Consider the following 5,814-nt stretch of genomic DNA (forward strand, 5'->3'; position numbering starts at 1 on the left):
GAACAGGAAACTGAATCTAATTTTCTGCTACTTAGAGGAGATATATGTGAATTTTCATAACAAACCCAGACTCAAAGTGAAATGTTGGGAAATGGTGACTTTTAATAAAAATCAGATATGGTCATACTTACCGCAGACCAAATAGCAGTCAAGGCAAAGAAAGTCATGAGAAATTAATATAATGGTTAAGAGATCAGTGGATCAAGAATACTTAATACTTATTCCCAAACATGTACTAAATGAATGGGTAGAAAAGTCTATAAAACAATTGCTAATCAATCTGGAGAGATACACAAATGGCAACACAATAGTAGTGTGATATGTTAATACCCTATTTCTGTATTGACAAATCAATCATACAGGACATCAATAAGGAGATGAAAGTCTGTAGTGAATAATTAGAGGAACTGGAATTAATAGATATGTGCAGAAACCTCCACATCTCAAAACCTGAATATATAATCTACATTATTTTTGGAGCATTTACTAGAATAGACCACATGCTAGGGCACAATTTGAATGTCCACAGACTCATGAATTAGATATTCTATAAAGCATATTTTCAATACGCAATTCCATAAAGATAAAAATCAACCATTAAAAAAACATAAATATGGAGTAATGGTGAGACCTTGTAACATCACTCTTACTTGGAGCAGAGATCAGTTGGTGGAAGAGTACAAAAATGCAGAACAATAAAACCTTGAACTTGGAGAAGCAAAACCATGCTCCAAAGGAAGCATTTAATGGCATCAGCAGCAGCCACCATCAATACCTGCAAATGGGCAATAAACCAGCGGCTCAAATGAAGGCTTGGCTATTGACCTCAAAAATTCTAGAAAACAAAGAGAGAAGACGTTTTCCCAGAGTATCCAGCTCTTTGTGGGTAACGTTCCTCCTGACATCATTGAGGAAGAAATGGGGAAAGTGAGAAGCATGGGAAGGAGGCAAAGTCCTCATGACGATAAGGATTTAGGCTTTATTCACTTGAAAACATGAACCTTAGCAGAGATTGACAAAATGGAGCTAGGTGACAAGTCACCTCATAGGTAGTAGCTGTGTCTGTGTTTTGCTTGTAGAGGGCATCCCTCACATTCGTAAACATTCCTGAGAGTGTATCTAGTGAACTGTTGGGGGGGAACCTTTTGTGCATTCAGTCAGGTGGAGAGGGCTGTGTGGTCACTGTAGATGATAGAGGCAGGCCCTTTGAAAAAGCCATTGTTGAATTCTCAGAAAACCAGCTGCTCAGAAAGCTCCGGACTGCTGCAGTGAAGGCTCCTTCCTGTTGAACACATCTTTGAGGCCTTTGGCTATAAAATCCATAGCCCCGGAGAGGAATTACCAGGAAAACTAGTTAGTAAAAGTCAGCAATTTCACAAGGAATGAGAACCACCTCCCAGATTTGTGCAACCTGGTTCCTTTGAGTATGAGTGCCATGAGCTGGAGAGCACTCATCGAGTTAGTAGAAGTACCAGGTGAACTGTAACACCAAAGATGTACATCAAGGAAGCTCATGAATAAATGAAGGAGGTTGCCGTTGCTCATCAAGAGGACTGCTCACGATGAAACACATTTTGATGAGGCACCAGGAGGTACTTGAAAAGTGGAAGAGCTCCTTATCTCCAGCAACTTAGCAGTCACACCCATAAGCCACCTCTGGCTGGTGCCAGACAATCTTATCTTCAGCCACCATTCAGATCGCATGTCCTTCTCTCCTAGAAGGGGGCATAACATGAGGCTCACCATAACCATGCCACTGGACCCCACACCAGGCTGTTTCACCCAGAGTGCTCAGGAGGGTAACGGGTGAGACCCCTCCCTACCCCAAGGGACCCAACCCCAGCAGTCGAAAATCTCCAGAGCTCAATGGCCATCAGGCTCAAGCCGCTCTCCATATGCTTGGACTGAGCTTCACTCACGAGTGAACATATTCCTTCCACGACACATCATAGGACACACATTACCCATATTCTAAGAGTAGCACACGATATTTGATGGGTTCAAAGGAGTAGGCAACCAATCTTAGAGGGGAATTTTCTTTTTACAGATAGATACATATATATAAAAGCACACAAGGCTCAACCTTTAACAACATGATCTCTTATAGAAAGTGATCTCTTATAGAAAGGATTAATGGTCCCTGGGAGAAATACAACAATCTTCACACTCTTTCCTCTAAGGATACTTTTTGGTAGCATTTTCAGCAGTTTTTTCAGAACATACAACACAAAATATATTATTTAGGGTTTGATTTGGGACAGGTATTTGGGGTTCAGGATGGAAACATCCAAAATATGGTGGTGGGAAGGTGTCATGGTGGTGGGATTGATGTTTGAATAGTAAATGTAATCAAATATTGTGAACTTATTTATAAAATAAATTTTTTTTAAAAAATGGAAGAACTCCATAATCAAAAATGAAAGCAACTGGAGCTCAGGCAGGAGGAGCAGCATAGGTGCTGCCAGGAAGAGATGCAGAGTCAAGAGGAAAGGTTCAAGGAAACTTCCTTGATGCCAAAGAACAGGAACTATGAATGGGCCCGATGAATATGGGAGGTGCTGTGAGCATAAACAACAGAAGTGCTATGGCCCCTGCTCCTGTACCACTGGTGGCCCAGCTCCTCCAAAACGTGCCACTATGATGCCAGACAGAACCTTGGGATTAACCGCACCAACAAACGAGCCCTTTGGCCAAACTTATAGAACAGAAAAAATCAAGGCAATTGGTGGAACCCTTCCTGCATTCAACGATGCAGCTGATTTTGCTCTAAGTTAATATCACCAATACTAATAAAACGGCATTGTCTAGTTTCCTAAACTCCTACAAGAACCTTTTTGGGATTAGCCAGAATTCTACCATGGAAAAGTGTTAGAGATTCCTCCCAGTTGTTAGGTCTTCCCTGTCTGAGTATTCTATCTAGGGGTATTCTGGAGGCAGAGGGCAAGGAAGGGGAGATCATTACAAATCAGTGCTGGGTTGAATATTTTTTCTGTGAGGTACATTCCTGCAGAACTCATGTGATTTTTGAGTTTAAGGGGGAAGCATGACAAAATGGATCCAGTTAGAGCCCATTAACCTTGAACATTCCATTTATCCATCTTGTTCTATTTGGTTACTTATACACTATAATCTCAAAGACACTGCATTATGTGCCACTAAAATCAAAACTCCCACATTGCTCCATTTACTCCCGGGAGGGAATTCCAGCAAATGTCCACAGAGATTGCATACAACAGATGTATGGTTCTATTATATACCATGTACTACCCTTTTATGTCCTAAGGAAGGCATTTTCACTTTTGTATATCTTAGAACAACAACAAAAACAACAACAACCAAAAAAAACCCCGTGTTAACTTGCTGTCATCAATTTCCTGGGTAAGGAAAACCCAGGAATCACCATCTTGATATGAAGTTTCTCAACACAGCTTTTCTATATAGGTCCAATACAATTTTGGAAATAGGGCAGCTGTATGCACAAGGCTGGACAGTAGCTCCGTAGCTTACCTATCTTAGGTAGTTATGCAGTTCATTTTTATTAGTGTACATGTTTGATTTGTCCCTGATAATCTTTGGAGTTTTATAAGATATGGATCAACTACTAAAATATATTATAGACCTTTTTAACATTTTTTAAAAATAAAATACAGAGAAGTTGGGGAAAGCTCTAATATTTAGAAATTGAGGAACATACCAGTAAATGCTGTGTTAAAGGGATTGGAGCAATAGCACTGCGGGTAAGGTGTTTGCCTTGCACTTGGCCAACCCAGGCTCGATTTCCAGCATCCCATATGGTCCCCCTGAGCACCACCAGAACTAATTCCTGAGTGCAGAGCCAGGAGTAACCCCCGTGCATCACCAGGCGTTACCAAAAAAGAAAAAAAATGAGCCAAGTAAATCAAAGAACAACAACAACAACAAAAAAAAAAACGGCTAAAATGAGTGAGAATGAAAATAGCAAAAAACAGTACTAAAGTGGAAGTCCATAGCAATGCAAGTTTATGTCAAGGTGAAAACTCAGACAAATAACATACTCTCAAAGTTTGATAAATAAGAAAAGAATTCCATAGTAAGTCGAAGAAATAAAATAATAAAAATTACAGAAGAAATCACCGATATACTCTTGGAATTGAGATAATGTGGCTTTGCATCGCAAAAGAAGCTCAGAGTAAAGTAAAAGCAGCATACTTGGTGGGAGAAAATAGTTCACAATATTTCACAAAGAAGGTGAATTACACTTCCCTGAAGGGAACAGTCATTAGAATATGAAAAAAACGTCCACAGTCACATCAGGAGCCAGTAATGTCTCCATTAGTCCCCTTCCTGAGATTTTAGCAACCTCTCCTTATTCGTCTTTCCCAAAGCTGCTGTATTGGAGGCTCTTTCAGGGTCAGAGGAACCACTGCTGCTACTGGTTTGGGCATATTGAATACATCATGGGTAGCTTGCCAGGCTCTGCCATGTTGGCGGGATACTTTTGGTACCTCGCAGGACTCTCTGAGAGGCATATATAGTCACATATTATCAGAGAAATATAAATCAAAGCAACAATGATATATAATATCACAATACTCGGAACAGTGCATATTATAGAGACTGAAAGAAACAGAGTAGTTTGGGCTGCAAGGAAAGGAGGTCCCTCTCTCACTGTGGTGGAATACTGTCTGATTCAGCCTTTGTGAAAATATAATTTCTTTAAAGATTAGTAATAAAAATTCCATCATCCTGTTGTTCGTCGATTGCCTCGAGCAGGCACCAGTAACATCTCCTTCACCCTAGCCCTGAGATTTTAAAAAGTGTCATATTCAAGACTCTTTCAGGGGTAGGAGAATGAGACCTATCATTGTTACTGGTATTTGGCATATTGGGTACACATGGGGAGTTTGCCAGACTCTGCCATGTGGGCAGGTTACATTTGGTAGCTTGCCAGTTTGTCCAAAGTAAGAATGAGATAATAAGCTTCCGGGAGCTGGGTTTTATAGTCTCTGGGTCTTGGCCTTTGATGGGATTACACGGCACCAGGGAGCCACTTGGTGGGTGTGACCCCTTCCTACTGAAAGATGGAGGATCTGGGTGAAGAATGCTCAGTCCAGACCCGAGCAGGTTTGGAGATCTCAGCCCCGAGACCCTCATCCCTTTGTTCCTCTGCTGGTACCTTCATGCGTGTGGAGAGTGGTCTCAACATGGTTGTGGCTGGTTCTGGAGGTCTTAGGCTGCCTCTGCCGGGGCTCTGCTTGGAGTGAGGAGGGAAACTCAACCTGCCCCCTCCAAGGGGCCCCGGTGAGGACAGCCAGGCGCGGGGGCAGGAGACTCTGCCAAAGGAAGGAACAAAGGCATGCAGGTCCCGGGGCTGAGATCTCCAAGCCTGCTTGGATGGGGGCTGAGCATTCTCCACCCAGATCCTCCATCTTCCAGTAGGCAGGGTTCACACCCATCAACTGCCGACCCCCACCCCTACCCCCCCCATGCTGTGTAATCCCATCAATGGCCAAGACCCAGAGACTATAAAAATCAGCTCCTTGAAGAGAACAGCGCAGAGTCTCCTGCCCCCCCCCCCGCCTGGCTGTCCTTGCCAGGCCCCTTGGAGGGAGGGTGGGTTGAGTTTCCCTCCCTGCCCCATGCAGAGCCCTGGCAGCCGAAGACCTCTAGAACCAGGCACAACCATGCTGAGACCACTCTCCACACGCATGAAGATACCAGCAGAGGAACAAAGACATGCAGGTCCCAGGGCTGAGATCTCCAAGCCTGCTCAGATGGGGACTGAGCATCCTCCCCCCATATCCTCCAAATTCCAGTAGGCAGGGGTCACACCCA

At 43.1% G+C, this 5,814-nt stretch overlaps 1 pseudogene; it reads left to right on the top strand.

Moving 5' to 3' along the window:
• Positions 1-685: 685 nt before the first annotated feature.
• Positions 686-1,486, top strand: LOC130043180 (non-POU domain-containing octamer-binding protein-like; annotated as a pseudogene).
• The last annotated feature ends 4,328 nt before the right edge of the window (positions 1,487-5,814 follow it).

The sequence above is a fragment of the Sorex fumeus genome, unplaced genomic scaffold (genome assembly GCF_029834395.1).
Source record: "Sorex fumeus unplaced genomic scaffold, SorFum_2.1 ptg000115l, whole genome shotgun sequence".
NCBI lineage: Eukaryota > Metazoa > Chordata > Mammalia > Eulipotyphla > Soricidae > Sorex > Sorex fumeus.